At 36.1% G+C, this 24,277-nt stretch overlaps 1 protein-coding gene across 5 annotated transcripts in view; it reads left to right on the forward strand.

Annotated features, from left to right (window-relative positions):
• The first annotated feature begins 309 nt into the window (after window positions 1–309).
• Window positions 310–24,277, forward strand: part of LOC124382710 (LIM domain containing preferred translocation partner in lipoma) — a 199,930-nt gene continuing 175,962 nt past the window's right edge. For 2 of the 5 annotated variants that reach the window (XM_046844903.1, XM_046844928.1), the window contains exons 1-2: window positions 310–465; window positions 9,099–9,193. The gene's annotated coding sequence lies outside the window, so the exon portion shown is untranslated. The other 3 variants (XM_046844912.1, XM_046844934.1, XM_046844920.1) reach the window with 2 other exon arrangements.

Below are 24,277 nucleotides of genomic sequence, written 5' to 3' on the forward strand. Positions count from 1 at the left end.
GCAAAAAAATAAAAATAATAAAGAATCAACCATGGTTTAAAAGGACATACAGGATTACAAACTGTATTACAACTGTTATTACTGGTTTTGTTTAAAAAGAAAAAAGGAAACAGAAAATCCTGGTGTTTATTTATTGTAAGTTATACCATGAAGTTATTTTTTAAAAGATGCACTTTTGTTATTGGCATTCTTCTTACATGACATCCTAGAACACCATTATTTTATGACTGTACACATGGAGGTTAATAAGTGTGTGTGTGTTTGCACAATCCCACTGACATGCATTTGAGGAACTGATTATTGCAGCATGCTTATTACAGACCACACACTGCCTTACATGGGCAACTTCTCTGGGGCTGGAATTTGCTCATCTGACGTCACTGCCTGTTCCTCTCCCAGATTTGGGAGAGAAAAAAAAGTTTCACTTTAAGTGGGATCTGAAACCCAGATTTCATAGAAAGCGAGGTAAGAGAAACACTGCGTGATGACCCGAAAGCCTTTTCTTTCCTCCCCCTTTTCCTTCTAATATCTCTTGCTGATCCTGTCGAGGACGCGTCACTTTAGTTGCTTTCTCTGCATGAATGGTTCAGATGAGCCGCATCGGAACCGCCGAGTCGCCGCGCGCTCAAAAAAAAAAGGTGAACTGGAAGGATTAAACATGGAGGGCGTGGGCTTTAGCACGGGATAGGAGGGCATTCTGTTTTTGGGTTTTTTTAAAAGCCTCAAAACTGCAACCTTTTACTAACAGGGAAGTGTCTTTATTTCTTTGCCCGATACAGTGTTTGCAGTAAAGCTTAAGAAACCTCACCCGTCCCTATGGATCTGTTACTGTTAAAAGTGCCACAAGAATGCGGAAGTGAACGCGTCCGCTTCATACAAATGCGCCTTTCGTGACTCCGTGTTTTATTATTATTTGTTTTAAACGTGTTTGGTGCAATGAATATTATGAATCTGTTCGATCTGGTAGATAATGCAGTTTGTTAGCCTTTGTTTGTGCCATGACTTTTTTACTGTAAATCCTGCCCATATCTGCCTAGTGATGTTTCTAGTCATTTATCAGTCTATAGGACGCATGCACGCGCGTTCAGCAGGACATTGAATTAAATACTTAAAGAAGCACTTTAGATGCCCCAAATCATCAGCTTAATGCTAATATTAATAATGTTAGCTAATGAAACTTGCCTCTATTGAATCTGAATATATATATATATTGTGTGTGTGTGTATATATATATATATATATATATATATATATATATATATATATATATATATATATATATATGTGTATATATATATATATGTATGTGTATATATATATATATATATATATATATATATATATATGTATATATATATATATATATATATATGTGTATATATATATATATATATATATATATATATATATGTGTGTGTGTGTGTGTGTATATATGTATGTATGTATGAATATCTAGTGGAGAATATTCTTCAGTTGTTGTGCTTCCAATCTGATTCACTTCTTCTTTTCAGGGTGGGTAAATCTTTCCATGGAGCATCTCAAATATCCAAGCTTTATGTCAATGCTCTAAATTTGGTGACCAAAGTTCTTTCTTTTACTCTGGCTTTTACTTGTCACGCCTACATTATGGTGCAGTGAAATTCTCAGCGATTTTAGGAAGCTGCTGTCGTATGATACGATACAGCACCCATTAATCAGAGGGCCTTGCTCAAGGGCCCAAGAGTGGCAGCTTGGTAACCCAGAGCCTTTTTTTTTAACCACTGAGCTACCACCATCCAGCTTGAGAAGCCTCAGACGTCCCTATGGATCTGTTGCTGTTAAAAGTGGCACAAAAAGTGGAAAAGCACTGCAGGTTGTATATATGCGTCCAGTTCATAATAATGTGCCTTTTATGCCTCCATGATTAGTATGATTCTGTTGTTTTGGTGCAATAAATAACTTGGATCTATTTGATTTGGTAACGCTGTTTGTTTCCGTTTGTTTGTGGCATGGCCTAGTGATGCTTCTAGAGATCAGTCGAGCTGCCACTTTATCAGGTTTCTGTTTTTTGTAAAGTTTATTTAACAGTAGTATAGATATTTCAGGCAGAAAACCCTAATCTGAACAACTAATATTATTTTATATTTAACCCTATAATTTACACCTGTTTTTTTTTGCGCCATGCAAGATGTATTTCCAATGGTTTTTTCTGTTATTAATATGTTGGACCGCTTTCGTTCGTAATGCCATTTGACTAACAGCGGCTGACAGCGGTGGATAAAATACACCATTCCTCTGCTTGGGTTCATGGTAGAAAAATATATAAAAATGTTATACTTATATTTTATTAACATACTTCTTTTACATTTCTACTGGAGGAAATGTTTTTTGTATGTAATTCAGTATCAAAGGTAAACGCACTGATCTATGGAAACTATATTTTAATAATGAATGCAATTCAAAGTTTCATTCTCTTGTACATCATACCTTTAAAAAGAAAGCACACAGTGAAAGTACCCATACTCGATGCAAACACTCGCCAAAACATAGTTACAATTGTGGTCTTGTTTAACACAATTTATAAATCGCTTTATAGTAGCAAGGATCAGCATGTTTTTTATTTTTGTAAATTGAGTAAAAAAGAAATAGTGAAGACACAGTTTTTCTAAAATAGAAATATATTTTGATAAAGTACAGATATTTATACTTAAGTGCACCAATATAAATATTGGTGGCTGCTGGTGGTGGCTGCTGGTGGTGGCTGCTGGTGGTGGCTCTTGTGGAATTTATCCTTGGCTTTATTCCTGCTTTTGGAGAACGATGCAGTAGCGCTTTAGATCATTAGTCTTTAGGTCAAATCTTCAACTTCATTTGCACTGACACAGCACCATGCTTGCAAGGAAACTCTGCCATGCATCACAGTAGCCTGCATACACTCATTATACCACTCTTCAGCCCTTTGACAAACAACTTGCTTCCTGCTACAGCCAAATATTTCAGTCCGGAGCACCTGATGTACCCCAGTTCCTAAGTTTGTGCAGAGTTCATTCACTTAAACTTGTTTCCACATTAAAGGTATAGCTTTTGGGCTGTAATTTTTCCATCAAGGCCACTTCTGTGCAGACCTCTCCATCCAAACAGTAGATTGGTATACCTGGGTCCCACTGGTTTCGGCCAGTTTTTTGCTGATAACACTGCTGGATATCTTTTGATGTTGAAGTGATATAAACATGGTTTCTTTCTTTGTCCTTGGCTGACCATTCTGTCTACGGTCCTCAACATTACCTGTTTCTTTGTGCTTTTTCAAAATAATTTGAACAGCACATCCTAAAACCCCAGCTCAAATCATTGCCTGGGATATATCTTGCTGATGCAGCAGAACTACCTTGTGTCTTGTTGCTGTGCTCAGTCTTGCCATGGTGTATGACCTGTGACATGAAACTGTCTTCCACAAGCGCACCTTATTAGCATAGTTTGACTGTTCCTCACCCAGTTTTAAGCCTCCTACACAGTTGTTTCTGTTTCAGTTAATGACTGTGCTTCAACCTACATATAAAAATTAATTACCACCTGCTTGGTATAATTGGTTAATCATACATTTGACTATGATTCTACAAAATCCCTGGTTTTGTGCAAGTGTACAAAGTGTGTAAAAGTAAGAATTAAAAGTAAAAGGAGTGTTCATACCAAATATTGATTTGATTTAGATTTATTCATTCTGTTCATTTATTTTCCATTTTATTTATTGATAAAAATAAATTACACAGATTTTTGAAAGCATTTTCACTTTTATAGCATTACAAAAGCATACCACAATCGCCTACAACTTTTGCACAGCAGTGTTGGCAAAGCAGCATTTATATACACCAGAAGGCAAAAACAACATTTATCTGTACTTAATCTGTACAAAAAGCACTTTTGATCTTTTGCTTGCTTTTCAGAGCATTTTCTCTCTCCTATTAAACCCCATTGTAACTTCAATGGCAATATCCAGCTGTGATATGACTGCATCACGTAAATATTAACGTCTCATAGGAACAGTGTAAATACAGCAAGAACCAACAAAATAGCACCAGAATTGTGAATATTTCAGTAAAAACACTTTCATAGGGGAGTTGGGTTCCTTGTGAGATACATTTTTTTTGTTGCAAGATTTTGCTGTATGAGGACACAGGAAGCTGTGCGTGTTGATGGTTGATATCATATGAGTCATGCTAACCCACTGACATTTTATTCACATACTTAATTTCAATGTTCCATAGCTGTTGTGGTTACCATTTATGCTGATGTGCTGCCTGCTTCAATCAGGTGCTTTGAATATTGCAGGGTAGATTGCCTTAGATATATTTCTATGGTTCTCGAACCTTCTTATTAATGATGGAAGGGTATTTCTTTATTACTCATTGACAGCACCATTACCTTCTTACATCTAAACTGTCAAGTGTTTGACCAGATGTGTGTGTGTGTGTGTGTGTGTGTGTGTGTGTGTGTGTGTGTGTGTGTGTGTATATATATATATATATATATATATATATATATATATATATATATATATATATATATATATATATATATATATATATATATATATATATATATATATATATATATACATATATATATATATATATATATATATATATATATATATATATATATATATATATATATATATATATATACACACACGCACATACATATATATGTATGTTTGGATATTTCCATTGTTCTCAGGGCTTCTTTTTTTTATTTGATTATTAGTAAAGATGGAAGGGTTATTATTTGTTATAAATTGTATTATTTTCCACTTTTTCTGCACATACTAGAAGTTCCAAGCAGCCATGGTTTCTCTTTTTGTCATAAAAGTGAACCTTTTTTTCTTCATGGAAGAGCAAACATTTCTGTCACAGGTTTTGCAAGCGTGTCTAGACATTGTTCTTTTCTAAAGAAACTAATGTGTTGAAATATTCATCTGTCCCCATACAGTAAGGAAATTCAGGCTTTTACTTTGATATAAATCTCAAATCGATGGCATCAAGGCCCCTGTAAAGCTCAGTCATCAAACTGAATCTTGCCGTCATTCGGCACCAAACGTTTGAACTTTTTCGTCGACTGTCTTTAAAACCTTCAGTTATAAACGATGTTTTTTGACAGGCTCTCCGATGCTGGAGTTAAAAGTTAAGTCTTGCCTTTGAGGCTGCCTGTCTTTGTTGGCTGTTCTAAGTCCCTTTGCGGTTTTAATACAGTCTTCTCTCAAATCGTAACACCGTACACTGTCAGAAGTATTTGCTGGGAGAGACAGAGATTTAATTGAATGATTGTATTTTATTCTTTTTTTTTTTTATATACAAAAGGCACATATTTAAAGCATCATGTGGATGTTGTTAAAAGGAGGAATACATTTACATTAGTTAATATACAAGTGTTAACTGACAGAGGCCTCATGAATCAAGTTGGCTATAAAGACATTAATTCATAGAATTGTCTGTAAAATTGTTTACATATGAAATTTGATATTTCTTACAAATCCTTTCACTTCACAAAAAAACTGTTAATATCTTGCTTGTGCTCTTGAGGGTGTGTACATTTACACAAACATTGACTTGATCAACTTTGAATCTTGCTGTAACATTTAAATGGTTTATTTTATGGCTTTTAGAGCATTTATCCAGAGAAGCCTATCAAAGTGTTTTGCAGTCGCTATCAAAAACACATCCACATTTGGGACTAGTGAAGAGAAACACTGAGAAAAGTTTGTGAAATTTAAATAGGATTAATAACAGGGAAAACAGAAAATGCAAACAAACATGAAAAACATACAGTAAGACAGAAAATCTTTTATATCTACATTAACAAGAGAAATGTATTATATATATTTTTTGAGAAATATACATTTTTGAAAGAAATGAGTCAGAATAACTTTCACTTCTGCATGAAGTGCCTTCTGCATTTCATGCTCCCAGGTTTCTGTGCAGATGAACATTAATGAAATTTTGTGGGTGTTGCAAATGCTAATGAGCTGTGTGGGAATTGTGTTTTTTTTGTTTGTTTGTTTGTTTGTTTTTTTTACAGCTAAGCAACTTACAGATATCGAAGAAAAATTAAATTTCTGTTAATTCTTGTTGAAAAACCAGCAGAAAATTTTCCATCGAATTTTGCGTTTGCATTTACACACGAAAAAATATGATAAATATTTTCAATTTTACAAAGATAGTTAATTATGATTATTTACTAGAGAAACCATAAAATGGGTCTATTATATATGTTTCCCACTTATACAATTTGTGTCTAATTAAAAATATCTAAATATTAAGAAGTGTTAAGATCAGGTAGACCAGATCTGTCTGGGGTCTACTGATCATAAATCAGTTTGACAGCCATGCAGGGATTCATTTCTTTGACCTAAGGGCCTGGATGTTTTAGTATCCCAATTACCAAATGAAAAATGTGAACAACAGGTCATACAATATGGACCTAAATTTAAATGTGAAGTACAGTAGATGACAAAGGACTAAATCAAACAAATAGCACTAAATAGCAAGTTTTTTTTTTTTTTTTTTTTTAAACTCAGCACTAGACAGTAGTTTGCTTCATTAGTCTCAGTATCAGCAATATCAGAGCTACACATTTAAGTGGTACATCTGTGATTAAGTAGTGAGCAGATTCCTGGAGGAAATTACATTGCATAACAACACAACAAGCTATGACAGAAGTGTTATTAAATGAATAGGATTTTTTTTTTAAGAAATATGATATGATTTGGACGAAGCAAAACGCAGTAAAATGTTTAATTAATATGCTTGTCATGGTCCAGAGATTTATTGGCACCAGATGTGTAGCCAAAAAGGTTATGAAAAAATGTCTTTGTGGTTAATTAGCTTAATGTTACAGTGGAAATATGGGGTATATCTAACGTTCCTGCATTTAGTACCTGCATTTCCTAACAGAGCCAAGTTTTTTTTAATGCCTGGTGAGAACACAACGTGAGGAATCTGAGATTGCTCCTCTAATGGATTCTGTGGGCTATTTGGGAATTGTTTGGATTTGGACTTTTGGAGCAATGTTCTGTTGGAAGATACAGTATGTCTGCCACTTGGTTGTAGATTCTTGGCAGAGGCAGAAAAAAGTTTTATTTAAAATCTCACAAGATGTTATATAGCATAAAAAACATGGTGCATATGGGGGATGCCCTGTAGTACATCATTATAGATCCTCCACTGTACTTAACAGTGGAGAGTGGGTTCTTGTCTTTATAACCATCCCTATTTATTTTTTTTACATTGAACCACCCTTGAGATGTTATTGTGAAAAGCTCTATGTTTGTCTCGTCTGACCACCTGGCTCTCATCAAATTTCCTTTATTGTCTTGCAAACCACAGGCTGTGATGTTTGTGGTTAGATGAAACAAAAATGCTTTTTTCTGCACACTTTCAAAACAGGCGTGGAGGTTGTGTCTAATTGTACGTTTGAAAGTTGGCAACCCCAAATTGCGGCCATCTTTTGCAGACCGCCAAAAATGATCTTTAGAGAAATGTTTGCCTCTTTACCCATCCTGCTCACTACACACAGATGCAAGATATACTTGTGTATCTTAGAGACATAAGACTTTAAAACCTCTGCCCTAAAAGTGGATACATACATGTATAACTACTTTTCAGCATGGTTTATGAAGTTCTGTTGATACATGACTGAAGCATTTTAGTCTCTGTGTCCCCTCATAATTATACCCTGGTGAAACAGGAAGTCATAGATGACCACTTACCTGAATGGCTAAACCCTCAGGTGAATTTAAATTCCTCAGGTGAATTTAAATTCCTCAGGTGAATTTAAATTTAAAAAATATTTAAAGGGAAATTCTTCTTGCATTTTGTTCCTTATGAATTCGGGAGTTGCCAATAATTGGGATGTGAATTGAAATTAAATGCTTCACTTGTTTTGGCTAGATTTTTCTCATATATTCTAATTAACCACAAATATTTAAAAAACCTTTTTTATCCATGTTTGGCAAAAGTGCTAGTGGTTGTAGAGGTGATTATAGTTGGTTTACTATTGTTAATAATTCCAAATGTTGGGAATGAGGCTTAAGAGACTGGTACTGACTTCAGATGAAAAAAAGGTTTGTTGGTTGAGAAGTTCATACTGTATTTGTATTGCTGTCCCAACCGCAATGCAAGAAAGAAATTGATTGTTTTGCATAGATGGTGGTAGGACCTTGTCTTTACATCGCCCCAATCACCAGAGCCCAATAGAGAGGAATTTTGGGGAACAGACAAATGTTTTTGTTATTTTGTGGCTCCATTGCAGCAGTGAGCAGCATGTCCCAAGATTTATCATGATAGTTTATATACTACAATAGTTTAGTTTCACAATATAATGTGCTGTCCATTTAATTTTACTAGGCCAATATATCTTTTTGGTTCCCTATTGAACAAACAACAAAACCAGACTGAACGTCACATATTTATTGTCTTTTAAATCCAATTCATTCCAGTCTTGTTGAATATGCAGAAATGGTATTTAAAAAGCAAACAAAAAAATTTGGCTGTTAAACGAACTATTAATATAGAAGTTGAATTTACACTTTGTGATTAGTGGGTATAAAAGCAAACAGCACATTTTATTAGAATTTATTTTCCTTTTTGGTAAATAAAAAAAAAATAGGTCATATAAGCGGGAGTATTGCTCTGTCGACATAAATGGAAAGAGCTGTGGTGTGATTGAAATAAATAGGGTACCTAAGGAGGTGATTAAGGATGTGATGAGAGAACAGCCTGCTTTAACATACGTAAAGTGTAAAGCGTACTCCATGTATGAAGTCATTTGGGAGGGACAGGCTGTCGGTTCAATGAGAGTTTGTTAAATGAAAATGCCCAAGTTTCTCATTTCCTGTTATGTTCTTGGTTCATCTCTACATTTTAACTGACTATTAAGTCTACAGTGCCTGCGTTCATTTGTTAACTGATGCTATCATCCAGTCCTCACTCACCAAAAATCAGTAAATAAATGCTGCACATGGCAGTAACTAGCTTTTCATTGTATATTATCTTGTTTATTCTGATGGTTGGAAAAAAAAATAAACAGTCCTTTTCAATTGTAATGAATACATTTTCTTTTATCAGCCATCAGGTTTTAATGTGCATCTAATCAAGCCTCTGACTGAAGAGACCCTGCTGGATTGTTGCTGATCAACTGAGCCATTCATTCATCTTGAGAGGTATGTATGCTTCTCTTCCCTTTATGTGTCATATACATCAGCAGTCAAGTGGATAGCTCATAGTTTGCTTGTCAGTTTTATAGCTGCACTTGTTGCGTGGTTGTCAGTTATAATCCCACTGTTGCTTTTGAGGAAGGACTTTTGCCCTCAATTACTTGTGGACATGTTGTTGTGTAATAACTGGCCCTGCACTTTGACCACAGGTTCCTAAAAAACTAATTAATTGTACCTTTTAATTAAATTGTTGATGTGGAAGTGCATAAATGTATGTTTTTCTTTCTGTCTTTCTTGACTTACTGTTAATTACATACTACACATTTGAGAGGAGATTTAACTCTTTACTTGTTGCAGTGTTAAGTACATTTAATTCAACATGAGTTGACCATTGGTGATTCCTTGACATTTGAAAGTGTGTTCATAATAATGGCATAAATCACAAAGTGGGTTTTGTTGAGCGCAGGTTACTGTGGATCTGGGCTTTTGCCTTTTCTGTGTCTGCCTCTGGGTTCTCCAGTTTCTTCTCACACCGCTAGTACATGCTGACAGGTGGTTTGGCTGCACTAAAATGCCTTGGAGTGTGTGTGTGTGTGTGTGTGTGTGTGTGTGTGTGTGTTTGTGGTGCCCTGCAGATACTGTAAGTAACTGGTGATAAATATGTCCACTGATCTCTGATGCTGCTTCGCTAGACCTAGATTAGAGTTTATTAAGCCTCCTTCACATTTTGTAGCAAGGCAGAGCGGTTTCTTTCTTTAGCATTTCAGAGGCTTTTGTTTGATTGACAGCAATACCACTCATCAAATGAGCATGTGGTCTGAAGAGCATTAAAATGTCTGTTTCACAGGCATGTGTTTCTTTCTCTCCCTCTCCTGACCAACTCTCCTCAAAGGGAGGGCCAGGCCATGGGTAATTAGGCATACTTAATCACCTGAAGTCATTCACTGTAACACTCTTTAACCTCTCTGTCAATTGGTTATTATTACTTTTGGAAAAAAAAAAACCCTCTGTGGTTTCGGTCGAGAAAAGGTTTAACTCAGCTTGAAAGTAAAACACATTGTTTAGACAGTTCTACACTGACAATAGAGATATCAGTTTACATCCCCATTGTATTTGTTCAATATGTTATTGTATTGTATCTCTTATGAAATTATGGAAAGTAAATATTTGTTTCAAATCACATTCATTTCAGTGAACACAAACAATTATAATTGTATGCAATTCTGTGAGATTATTATTTAAAGATTACAAGTAACTAATTGAAATTATAAAAAAAATAAACTATATTAAGTGCCTTAGTAAAGTGTTGGGCCACCGCAAGGCAGCAGTTTGATTGTGCCTGACAACAATTGCACAAGTGTCTTGAATTGAACAGGAGGAATAAGAATTGTTTCCTCGCTACTACAGTTGTGTTCAAAATTATTCAACCCCCACTGAAATTGATTGTTTTGGTCGGTTTGACATTGATTATGATCATTCAGTCATCCTGCTTACAATTAAATCAAAGAGGCACATGTAGGTCAGACAAATATAACATAACATTTATAATGAAATAACCACAAATGTCTTTTCTGAGCTCACATCATTATCAGTTTTATTCAACCCCCAAGTGACATTCAATCTTAGTACTTAGTACAACATCCTTTTACAGTTATAACAGCTTTTAAACGTGAAGCATAGCTTGACACAAGTGTCTTGCAGCGATCTACGGGTATCTTCGCCCATTCATCATGGGCAAAAGCCTCCAGTTCAGTCACATTCTTAGGCTTGCGCACTGCAACTGCTTTCTCTAAGTCCCACTAGAGGTTCTCAATCGGATTTAAGTCTGGTGACTGCGATGGCCACTTCAAAATGTTCCAGCCTTTAATCTGCAACCATGCTCTAGTGGACTTGGAGGTATGCTTGGGATCATTGTCCTGTTGAAAGGTCCAACGCCTTCCAAGCCTCAGGTTTGTGACGGACTGCATCACATTGTCATCCAATATCTCCTGGTACTGAAGAGAATTCATGGTACCTTGCACACGCTGAAGCTTCCCAGTACCTGCAGAAGCAAAACAGCCCCAAAGCATGATTGACCCCCCGCCATGCTTCACAGTAGGCAAGGTGTTCTTTTCTTCATAGGCCTTGTTCTTCCTCCTCCAAACATAGCGTTGATCCATGGGCCCAAACAGTTCTAATTTTGTTTCATCAGTCCACAGAACACTATCCCAAAACTTCTGTGGTTTGTCCACATGACTTTTGGCATACTGCAGTCGACTCTTCTTATTCTTTGGGGACAGCAAGGGGGTGCGCCTGGGAGTTCTGGCATGGAGGCCTTCATTACGCAGGGTGCGCCGTATTGTCTGAGCAGAAACTTCAGTACCCACATCTGACAAATCTTTTCTCAGTTCCTCAGCAGTCACACGGGGACTTTTCTCCACTCTACGCTTCAGGTAGCGCACAGCAGTCGAAGTCAGCATCTTCTTTCTGCCACGACCAGGTAGCGTTTCAACAGTGCCCTTTGCCTTGAATTTGCGAATGATGCTTCCTATGGTGTCTCTTGGTATGTTTAACATCTTTGCAATCTTCTTATAGCCATTGCCCTTCCTGTGAAGAGTAATCACCTGTTCTCTTGTCTTCCTGGACCATTCTCTTGACCTCACCATGTTTGTAACCACACCAGTAAATGTCTAGAAGGAGCTGAGTATCACAGTCATTTTAAAGCTGCCTAATTGGTGCTTATTAGGCTTTATTGCTGCTCCCTGATATCCACAGGTGTTTTCAATACCTGATTGAAAACACTTCATTGAACCTCTGTTCTTCAGAGTGGTAGTCTTTAAGGGGTTGAATAATTATGTCAATGAAGAATTCACAAAAAAAACATTTACTACTGTATTACAAAACTAATTGATGTCATTTTAGTTGCATATGGTTCTTTAAGAAGTCCTTGTAGGATTTCATTCTGAATACAATTACAAATGTACACTAAATTCCCTAAAACCATTTACAGCATTGGGGGTTGAATAATTTTGAACACAACTGTATATTTTCCTCAGATTATTTTTTTATGATGGTGGTGGAGAATGTTGTCTAAAAATCCATTTTCTGTGCTTAGTTGGTTTTGTGATCTGGTGACTTTGATATGAGTTACATCATTTTCAGCCGAATCAGACAAACCATACATTGATAACTCAGGCCTTGTTGATGGGAGTGGGGTCATAGATGAAGATACTATTCCCATCAGGATAGAAATGTTTTCTCGTAGCAGAAAACTGTTTACTACTGTTTAGATACAAGCCGTTGTAACGCGTTGAGTCTGGGTCAAGGGATAGCTCGCTAACTCCAGTTGCAACAGAAATCATATAAGCACAGCTAGGTTTCCAAAACTTGTGCTTTTTTAAAAAATTTTTTGGTAACAGCGTTACGGGTTAGTCAAAGAAACTTAGAAATGAGCATCAGAAAATAAAAAGGACATAATCCTCGCACACATGCAGTAATAGTGGAAAAATGTGGCGGCAGGCTATTCCCAAAATGCCGCTCTGCTTTTAAAGGAGCCACAAAATATTCCCCCGTGTAACAGACACTGTCTTTCGTTAAAGCCTGTGTAAAGTTCATTAGTTTCAATGTAGACACTTATACACAGGTGCGGCTTATTTATGTTCAAAATAAAAATCTTTGTCAAATTCAGTGGGTATGGCTTATATATCGGTGCGCTTTATAGTCCGGAACTTACGGTATATAAGTTGAGATATATATATATATATATATATATATATATATATATATATATATATATATATATATATATATATATATATATATATATTGCCACATCTTGTTAATCTTGTATGGTGTGCCAACATTTCCATTTAGCATTATGAGATTGCAGTTCCGCTGTGAGCTTACTCGCTTAATCGCAAGTCTTAAACATGACAAAATAAAACTATGACTTGATGACATGCCACTTTCTGCCCATAATATAGTATAAGTGTAGAGGTTCTAGGTGATCATATGTAATAATACCAACACAGAAGTAGTAACTAGAGTGCAGAGGTGTTCTCGTGCTATATTTCATTTCTCTTTCATGCACACATAGACAGAAAAAAGCACAAATTGTGATGTTTGGCATCGCTTTAGGTGCCAAGCATTTTTGTGTCCTGATGAAAAGCTGTGCTTGTAGTCCACCGAGCACTCAGCTTGATTTATGAGAGCTGCACCAGCTTCCATAGTTGGCCAGTTCCTTCAGATTTTCTGCAACACACACACACACACACACACACACACACACACACACACACACACACACACACACACACATATTTCTTTGCTTATGCTGAATCAGTCAAACCAAACAAGATTGAGGTACCTTGAGCGGATCAGCATGGGGATATGGCAGTTCAATGCACTGCATGTGTCCTGCATGTGTCTTCAGGCTGATGCGTCTTGCTAAGTGTTTGCGATTAGGCAGAGGATGCGTGATAACCTAGGACTGTGTTTACATGCAATGTTTACACGCATTATGGTTCTTAAAGACCGCTGTGAGGCGCTTGGCTCTAACCAGACTGCCTTTCTCACAACCCATTACAATTATCAAGCTTATCCTGGCAGCATTGCAGATGCTATGAACCACACGCTTGGCTTTCCAAATGACTTTGGCCAGCGTGGCCAGCGAGTGGCATTCCAGGCAGCGCGAGCAAGTTGAATCAATTTTTTGCCCCCAATCTTTCTCCTATTTTTGTCTCCATATTTGGAAATGTTTACCTCCTTGTGGCTGCACAGTGCAGAAGGAAGAGTGTGTGAGTCATTTGAACAGTATAAGGGCCTGCCTGCGGATCCTCCTCACTAAAGCCATAGTGAGTAAGGCTTGCTCTTGAGGCTACTCACACTCACCCATATACACACACGGAATACAGTGTGAGTACCTAACAGTTCTTTGTGCTGAACTCTGTATGCCTCTTCTCCCTTTTAATCTCACTTGTTCTTTCTCTCTTTGTCTATTTGCCTTTGTCTCTCAGCTACTGTAGGGCATGTGTTTGGGTGCCGGACTATAAGCTGGGACAGATTTCATTCATTGTTTTGTGATATGGTATGGAGATATAAGTCTTGCTGATGTGTTTGGGCATGTGTAATTGCCCTTCCTTGACTGTTTTAGAACAGCAGTGTATCATTGTGTGTAAAAATGACCATTAATATGTGTTTTTAACCATTATCAGCAAATAGAAAAAAACCCTCCCAAAAAAAAAACATTCCAATTGTCTAATAATGGTAAAAAAAAAAAAAAAAAAAAGAAAAAGGTCAGTTGTATAGTAGTATTGGTATAGTTACTTTTTAATAACTGTCTGGTCTGATTAATGTTTGAAAGTGATTGCGTGTGTATTTTGACACTTTTATTTACTAACCTTTTATATTTCTTTAGTGAAACGTGATCAGAGTTAAAAAGACATGTAACACTGTAATTGAAAATATGCCAGCTTTCTTTTTACCGCAAAGTTTTTCAGTGGAAAATCTAATTGCTATATTCAATTGATTCTTTATATTTTACATATCAGAGTCGCTTAACATTTATGTTTTTACATACTGCTAGTGAAACACATCTGTGCTTTAGGTCTGGAAGTTTTAAACAAAACTGGACATACTATATATACATATATATATAGCTGGCAAAGGTCTCTATATTTAGTAAAAAAGTAGTTCATACAAACAACCGCCATCCTTGTTTTTCTGCTGTGCCTTTTTATGGTATGCATATATAATGCTAGATAGATTGCCTTTCTTCATTTTGCTTCTCTGAAGTTTTTTCTGTAGATAATGTGATGATTTTGCTGTTGGCTGTTGTTTGGGTGCTCATATCTTTCAACTATATGTGTATTTGTATATGTGTATTTGTGTTAATGTACCTGTGGAGACTTTGATCAGTGGTACTCTTATTGAGAAGCTCAAGTAAATATCCAAATGCATGCTAATGGGTCCTGGCATGTTGACAGTCTGCTACATACGTTTGTCTGGAAGTGCTTTTTTTTTTTTAACTGGGCATTTTGAAGACATTAAATATACAAAGATATTGTTTATTATTGATGGTTTAAGCTGGGCATCTGGATTGCCTGCTATGTTATTTCATGTGTGTTCATAGAAAGCACATAAAATACAGCAGCAGTCGGACTTCAGTAAACATTGCAATCATAAATTTATTAGCTAGCCCACCTGACAACTGAAAGCTCCAGTGTGCTGCCCAGTCCTGCGTTTTGGATGCCTGGGAACATGACTAGGTTAAATAGAGCTGGCTGATGCAATGTAATGACATATGGTGAGTTTGCTTGCTTGTTCTTTAATGCAGTCTAACAGAAACAAATGAGTGTATGATCAAGTACAACATTCTATTTGGGACCTTGCCAAACAAATTCAAATGTTTTGGCTATGAGCTTTGTTGTTCTGTTCTAGCATCTTTAGCTTCTAGCACTTTTAGCACTTTTTTTTCAATTATTATCGTATCAGAGAGATGGCCGTGTTTTTTGCTAGAGAAAAATGATATGACTGCTTTGAATGGTACTTTGACATTACTTCACAAAAAGCTTTACTTTAACTTTTGCATCCCAAAGGAAGTTTTATATTTTAAAATGACTATCAAAGGTATATATATTTATATTATAAAATAATAATAATATCATTTGATATATTTTTTTGCCTGTTGAACCCATGTTATTTACCTGAAGTAATTGTTGCACTTCAGTATGTCTAATCATTTTTCTGCCATGCTTTTTTTTTGTCTAGCAACTTAAGTTGTAAATATAATTACCCAAATTGTTACTCAAGAAAACGAGCAATTACTCATCTGAATAAATAATCTGGTAAAAGTGGAAGTTGCTTCAAATTCAATGATTTTTTTTAAAGCTAAATTAATAAAGTTTAAACTTACATTAGTTAAAGTACACAAGTATAAATACAAGGAAAATTGGACACTGGTTTTAGTTAATGAGGGTAAATTAGTGCTACTATACAAACATGGGGAAAAGAGCCAAGGTTTAGTAACTGCAGCTTTATCTCTTAACTAACTGTTAGCTAGCATAGGAAGGGAATGTATAAACTAGTTGAATGCTAGTAAAAGGTTTGCTGAGTACATAGAATTTTGAGATGTTCAAAAATGTTCAGGGTCAAACATTTTCCTGCACAAAGCAATGTCTTTAGAGGGTCAAGTTGAGTCGAGAGTAATTTATAATTTCCAAGAGAAATTGTCACAAAAACAAAAGCGCAACACAAAAGCTTAACAGTTCACAAGACTGTAAAAGTGCAGAAACCACTCATGCTATTACCACAAATAATAAATATATACAGTTTAGAAAAAAGAATCTGCATATACCAGAACTAAGAGTATTTACAGACTAATATTTCTGTGCAGAATAACTGTACATACACAGGTTTAAGGCTGTATTTTTGACATATGTGATGAACAGTTGTGGTAGTATGTGTATAAAAATGTACGGTTGACATAAGCAAAGTCATAAATAAAGTGTCGGTGCTTGTGTAAGAATATGCAAAAGTTGGTTGTGCAATTTGTAGTGTAGTCATCAAAGGGAATGTATTTATTGATTTTATTGATTTTCTTTTTTTTTTTTTTTTTACCTCAAATTCACTTATGTGTCCATCTGAGCCTGAGTATGGCCTAAAGCACTGAATCAGCTTTAGACTAGGTTAAGTGTTTGAATTACTGATTGATATTTTCAGTCAGGTTAAGTTTTATTTTTTCCATCTTAATAACATTAGGACAGTGGACAATAACTAAGAAAATAATGGTGGTACTCATTAAAATCTCTGTATATTTAAAGCACAATAAATTAACATTGTACTAATTAAGGGTAAATTATCAAATCCAAAATTAGTCCTTAAAACGTTTATCCCTAATGAGCGAGGCGGTGGCAACAGTAGCAACTCTAATCCCCCTGAGATGATATGAGAGGAACTAGACTCAAAAAGGAACCTGCCCTCATCAGGATGACACAGAATATCCATTCATTACAGTTCTATCATTTTTGAGATTTAGTTTCTGTTCACCGATGTACACTTGAGTGCAAAACTGCTCATGGCAAATGCAATCCTAAGCTGGTGTAGCAGAACTGTTTATATTAATTACAGTTCAAAGCCACCTTTATGGTTCCTAAGTGGAACTATCCACAGTAGTCTCATGTATCTTTAGATCTCTAGATTTAGAGCCATCCTCTACCTCAGTCATTGTCAAACATTGTGGGAGAGAGAAACACAGATTATTTGTTATGCTTATTGTCACATAATGCCACTGACAATGGACATAGCGATCATAGTCCTTGCAGGGACTTTGGCAAGACTACTTATGACCGCATAACTAAAATGGATTAACAGAAGGTAACACAGACACGAGAGCTCTGGGATATAAGGCAGCCTGCCACTCAATCAACACCAAACCTGAGTGAATGTGTGAAAGTAGGTGGGGTGACAGCATCCAAACATCCCAATTCACTAAAACACTCTTGCTCCTCTACCTATATTTGATCAAAGCATGCTTTTTCCTCCTCATTACACTTTGCACATGCTATTTTTTTATTTTTAATTTTATTATCATCTCAGCCCATCTCCAGATCACTGTTTAATATAGATGCTGCCTGAGAGGCTGTAGAGCAAGTGCCCATTGTATTGGCACACTAGATTCAGAGTGCCCATCTTAGCTCTACCCTCACGATTCCCCTTAACACAGCCTTGTTTGGTCTTTTGAGATGAAGCGCCAGAGAACAGTATCAGTACTTTCTGGGAAGGTTAAGTCTTGATGTGTTTGGACAGAGCAGAAATAATACCTATCATTCCTTTCACGAAAACACACGTCTCCTTCTCTCTCTTAAAGCAAAAATGGCCCATGTTTGGGCAAAGAATTTGGTGAATGCAAATGAAGCATAGCTACTAGTGGCGCCACATCTGGGGGGAAGTCATCTGTTTTAGAACTGCACATTTCTTCCTGACTGGTTTTTGTGTGTGTGTGTGTGTGTGTGTGTGTGTGTGTGTGTGTGTGTGTGTGTGTGTGTGTGTGTGTGTGTGTGTGTGTGTGTGTGGATGGATGGCTTTCATTTTTTCATTAGTGGGGTTTAGTTTTAGTAGTTGCTACTGAGAATTTTCTGCTAAGCCTCCATAAATAGAGCAAACAGTCAATCATAGAGGTATTCAGCGCACTGATTTGTTAACAATGGGATGGAAGCCTATTTTAATCGTAATTCCATTTGGGGAAAAAGAAATCTGAAAGAACTTAAAAGTTTGAAAGGAATCCTCCACCAATTTGAAGTGGAATGGAACAGATGTGCAAATCTTTGTCCATAGCTTTGAAGTGCTTTCACTTCTCTAATTAAGTGCCACGTTGAAGTATCAGTGTCAGTATCACGTATATATCTGATGACTTGCGCATCCAGGACTGTCACTTCCAGCCTCGGTTTCGGCCTCTTTGGCTGTTTGAACCCATTTTACGGCAGAGAAAGGTGGAGTGTTAATGGGATTTTGTGTAGCTGACAGAGGCAATGTTCTCAGCGTGAACGATAGAGCAGTGTGATAATCCTATTAGCTTTGGCTCACTGCTAAGCAGGCCTGTACTGTTTAGCTCCAGGCTCTTTAATGCTTGTCTTCTTCTTCCTTTTTTCCTGATGATAGTGTGATTTAGATTCACTCACAGCGTCAAATCTTTCATCTTTTGCAAATTTCCGCTGCCAATAAATGAGGCCATGCATCATGACTTTCAGAAGCATTTATAAATGCCACTTTTGCGATTTTTGCATTTTTACCCTTTTGTAGTTTTCAGTATCTGCAGAGTAATCTTCACAGGATTACTTAAAATGTCCAATTGTGACAGTCATTATTGTTATTGGCAATTTCTGCGGTTTTTTGTTCGCTTCATTCGAACTGCGGGTGGACTTCAGGCTGACTGAATAAGTCACGATTTAAACAGTGACAGAGCTGTCAGGTTTGAAGTTTTCTTTCAGCATTAATCTGTTTGTGGTACAATGTATAGCAGAGATCTGAGAGCAGTTTTACAAGCTGTAGTTTTTCTGACATTTACAGTTATGCCAATTGGCAGCTGCCCTTATCCAGAGAGACTACTGCTCAAGGGCCCCATGTGCCATCTTGGTGTTGTTAGGATTCAACTCGCCGCCTTATGATCAGAAGTCTTCAGAAACATCTTAATCACTGACTTACCACTACTGCAGGCAAATGATGTAATCGTAGATGCTAAAAATGAAACTTTGAAAGCCATTGGAATACTGCTTTTCTGGAAGAAAATGCTTCTGAAAATGATAATGAACATTTCTTAAAGTAATGCCAATTTTTGCTTCGTTACTGTCAGCAAATTTACATATTCAAATAGAATTTAAGATTGTGATGCCCTAACCTCATGATTTCATACTTTGTGATATGCCTAAACAGGGATGATGCCAAAGATGTAGAGAGATATTTAGGACTGCATCACATTTTTTTTTTTTTTTTTTAAGTTACTGAAAAAATGTCTCAATGAAGAGCTTTCTATTCTCATAACCTACATCATTGAACAAATTGGCTATTGTTAGCTAGCTAGCTAAAAATAAAGCTATGGTAGAAGAGAAAAGAGGTGTGTCTCTTATCTCATGGTGTGCGCTGAACCATGGGTTAAATATAGGGGTTTTTCTTGAGCCTCTCCAGGGATGTTAGACACAGCTACACATTTGAAAAGAAAGAAAGAAAGAAAGAGAGAGAGAGAGAGAGAGAGAGAGAGAGAGAGAGAGAGAGAGAGAGAGAGAGAGAGAGAGACCAACTGTTTTCATTACTCTCTTGCTCTCATGGGTTCTTTAACCCATCAACTATCAGTCATGAATCCTTTTTTTTTTCTTGCATACCCTAGTATACCCTAGTTTGTAGCTTTTTGCAGTCAGCATGTATTGGACTTCTTTTGGGCTTGAAGTTGGGGAAACGTGATGATTAACATTAAAAACTGGTGTATGATGTACAAATGCAAATTTTCTGGCAATTCTGTACACACGCCCTAATACAGCTCTGACTGTGAATTACTATTACAGGATTGTCTGGGTGACTCACAATAACTCGGGAACACCATATTATAATGTCCCCTGACTCAGTAATCATATGGTATTATAACATTTTGACCAAAAAGTCCTATGCACTTTGTCTTGGTATCAACTACTCATATTGTTCTTATCTTATTACACCTACACCTAACCTCAGTACCCATTAAGAATCTCCTGTCTGTATTTATAAATATGTATATATAATATATATAAAAATATATATATAATATATATAAAAATATATTAGGGCCGGGCAAGTTACCACGTGAGCGTGTTAACTAACTAATTAATTAATTAATTAATTAATTAATTAATTAATTAATTAATTGATCAGTTTGGTAGTGGGTCTGTAATGGTCTGGGGAGCCATATCCATGGAGGGACGCACAGACCTCTACAGGCTAGACAAGGGCACCCTGACTGCCATTAGATATCAGGATGAAATCCTTGGAACCATTGTCAGACCCAATCTGACAAATCTGACTGCTGGTGCAGTGGGTCCTGGGTTTCTCTTGATGATCGACAATGCCCAGCCTCATGTGGTGAGAGAAGGCAGGCAGTTCCTGGACGATGAAGGAATTGATACCATTGAACTGCCCTCATGCTCTCCTGACCTAAATTAAATAATACACCTCTGGGACATTGTTTCAGCACATCTGATGAAACCAGGTTACACCTTAGACTGTCCAAAAGCTTATTAATGCCCTGGTCAGGTTTTGGGAGGAGAAACTTAAAGACAACATCCGTCGTCTTTTTTCAAATGATTAAATTTCAACAAAATGGATTAGCCTGCCACATCATTTTCTCACTTTGATTTTCGAGGTGTCTTTGAATAAATTTTTTTTTTTTTAATAAGTTTTATACATTTTCAAGTGTTTGTACTTCATTGTAGTATTTTACTATTGAGAAATGTTTATTACATTTGTACTTAATTGTACATTGTAATGTATTTACTCCACTACATTTTAGAAAACCATGTTGCTTGGTGAATGGAACTCTGAATTGCATCAATTATAAAAAGAAATGGTTCTTATAGATCAGTGCATTTAAACTTTTATAATTTTACTCAAGTGAAAGTGCACTATATAGATAAAAGCCATATGGGGTTCTTTCCCAAAATGCTACTACAAAGTTGGAGGCACGCACTTGTAGTATTTAATTTTCTATTCAGTTGAACTAGGAGACATGAATCCTGTTCTAGCATGGCAGTGCCATGTGCACATGGCTAACATGGGTTGAAGTGCTATAGAGCTCTGACCTCAACCCTATTAAACACCTTTGGGATGAATTGGACTGCTGACTACACCAAAGGCCTCCTCACCTCACCTACATCAGTACATGATTTTACAAACTCCCTTTTGGCTGAATGAGCACAATGCTACACAACCACAGTTCAAAATCTCGTCCCATATCTTTCCAGAAGAGTAGAGGTTATTATAACAGCAAATGGGAAGGAAATGCACATACAAATGTTATGGTCAGATGTACACGATCCACGATGTATAAAACAAGTACTTTTAATGGAGCGATAGTTAATCAGGGTGTTTGTACTTTTACTGAAGTACAGAATTTGGTTTATCTGTTGTTAAAAGATGACAAATCCTAATTATATTTTTGTTACATCAATTAACAATCAGATACATTAAAACATTTAACTGACAGATGACAAGCCAACTGAAGGATGAGAGAAAATTCTTAACTAATTTCACAGTGAGAAGAACAGTTTTCTCAGTTTCTATTCTAGCTAAAATCAGACAAACACATCACCATTCACTGTGCTTTTGCACTAAAGGGTTACTGGTTAATCTAACAGACTTCATATTAATGAGAAACACAGTTACTATGAGGTTGCTGCACACTACATTATGGTTATGTTGCTAAAAGCAGAAGTCATCTAGTATCCTGGCTTCCGGAAGATTATTTTAAGGAAGGTCACTTGTTCAATTGTGTGTTTGTAGTTCATGCCTGCAGCCAGTTCAGTTTCAGCTGTTTTTTTTGAGGACATGGCAGCAATCAGGAACTAAGAGATGTACATCTCCCCACTAGTTTTAGGACCACATTATGTAAAATGTAACATAACTGTCTACTCTTGATATGAATGCCAGATCCAATATCACTTCACTTTAATAAAATAAGCAAGCAAAACATAAAAACATTAACTGTAATACTCAGACCAGAGTGGGCTGGTGCTCAGAAAATGCACACAATGCATTTGGCATGGGATTCTTTGACGTATTTGGTGACCACTGCATTTATTGAATGTCAAGTGATTGCTGCCAAACATTTTTTAAATCAACCATACTGTTTTTAAAGTCAAATTGTTAGGCCAAATTATTTTATTCAATCCTGCATTTTTTTAAATCTGGGTTTTTATTACTTTGGTAGTAATTTGTAAAAATCTGCACATAAACCTTAACCTTTTGTTACTGCATGTTGTTTCCAGCTGCCTAACAGAAGCTGGTGAGTTTCCACAAATCTGATCTTTGAATTGATTTACAGGCTTCTTAAAATGCACTACTAATAGAAACTGTTTCTATTACACAACACAAAGGAGAAAATGGGACTGAGGGGGGAAAAAGGCAGAGAGCAATAAAGGGTTATTAAATAGATGAGCAAAGTGTTCTGGATTCTATAGAGAATGCAAATCGGCCCTTTTTTGCTGACTTTATTGGTATTTTAAAGAAATCTCCAACAGTGTTGTTTGGTTAACTTGGAGAGGCTTTGACTTTTGAACATAATTATGAACTGGCGTGTCAAGTGTTAAACATAACAGCTGTATCAAATATCATTTGTAAATTATAATTCCACAATATCATGTTTGTGATACTTGACATTTACTAATCTCTAAATGTGTGTGAATGTGTTTTTTTTTTTTCTGTCCTCTGGGTCATCACCCAGACTAATCTCAAACAATCTAAAATCTGATGATCAAATTGATGCAAATTTTCTAACCAAATTTTTACCCCCCACCCCCTCATTTTTTCTACAGTGGTTTTTTATTTACAGCAGTGTACAGATTAATAACAGACTAAATGCGTTCACTTCCTCCATTGCAAATAAATACAAGTTTTTAATTCTAATATTCCAAGATGTCTTGCCCCTGTCCTCACACAAAGGGATCATGTTAAGGAGAAAGATAGAAAAGATTGGAATCACATGCTTTTACAGTTGTAGTTTTTTGGATCATAATTCCTTTAAATGCCTGTGGAGGATTTTGGAGTGATGTGTTGGACCGTTCTCTCTTCTATCATCATCATCATCATAACACTAAACATTTAAAATAATGCTTTATTTGCCCGGTAGAGTTCCAGAGTTTGGTAGTATCAATTTCAAAGAGTATTAAATCTGTTTTGGTATCTCTTTGTGACCACTCTTTTAATCATCTGTGAGCCTGAAACATTTAAAAAATATTTTCTAATCTGATGAATATGTTTTATTTTGTGAACACGTGCGATACTAAGCGACACAACATCCTCGAATAAAAAAAAGAAAAAAGGACAGAGTAAGACATTACATATCATGGCAATTGAAATTCAGCAACAGTAAGAGTAGGCACATTTGGTATGTATGTCGAGTTGTTATCAGGTGTCAAGTGATAATTGAAAATAATAAAAAACATGTAATTGGTGCTTACCTACTCTATAATTAACAAAACATCTGTTATTAAAAAATAATCAGATTAAGGACTGGTTGATTTTTATTTTTATTTTTTTTAAACATTGAAGTGTTTTAGGTTTCATCCCATTAAATCCAGATAAATTTGGCCTTCGGGGTTTCGCTCTCAAGTAAATACACTTAAAAAAAATGTTGTTTTTGTGTTATAGATTAAGAAAACGGACATAGTCAGAAATCATCATGCATCTTTGGTCATGTGACCCGGAGGTGGGCGGTCAGAGCCAGCAAGGCCTTCGCTGCTGGCCTAAACTCTATCAGAACCACTGACACATTTTAATATATGTTTGTCCATAATATCTTTTAAATATTCCCAATAGTTTATTCTCTTCATTTAATAGCATTTCTCTCAGGAATGTTGCTTCAAGGAGCAGCGC

The sequence above is a fragment of the Silurus meridionalis genome, chromosome 1 (assembly GCF_014805685.1).
Source record: "Silurus meridionalis isolate SWU-2019-XX chromosome 1, ASM1480568v1, whole genome shotgun sequence".
In the NCBI taxonomy this organism is placed as follows: Eukaryota; Metazoa; Chordata; class Actinopteri; order Siluriformes; family Siluridae; genus Silurus; species Silurus meridionalis.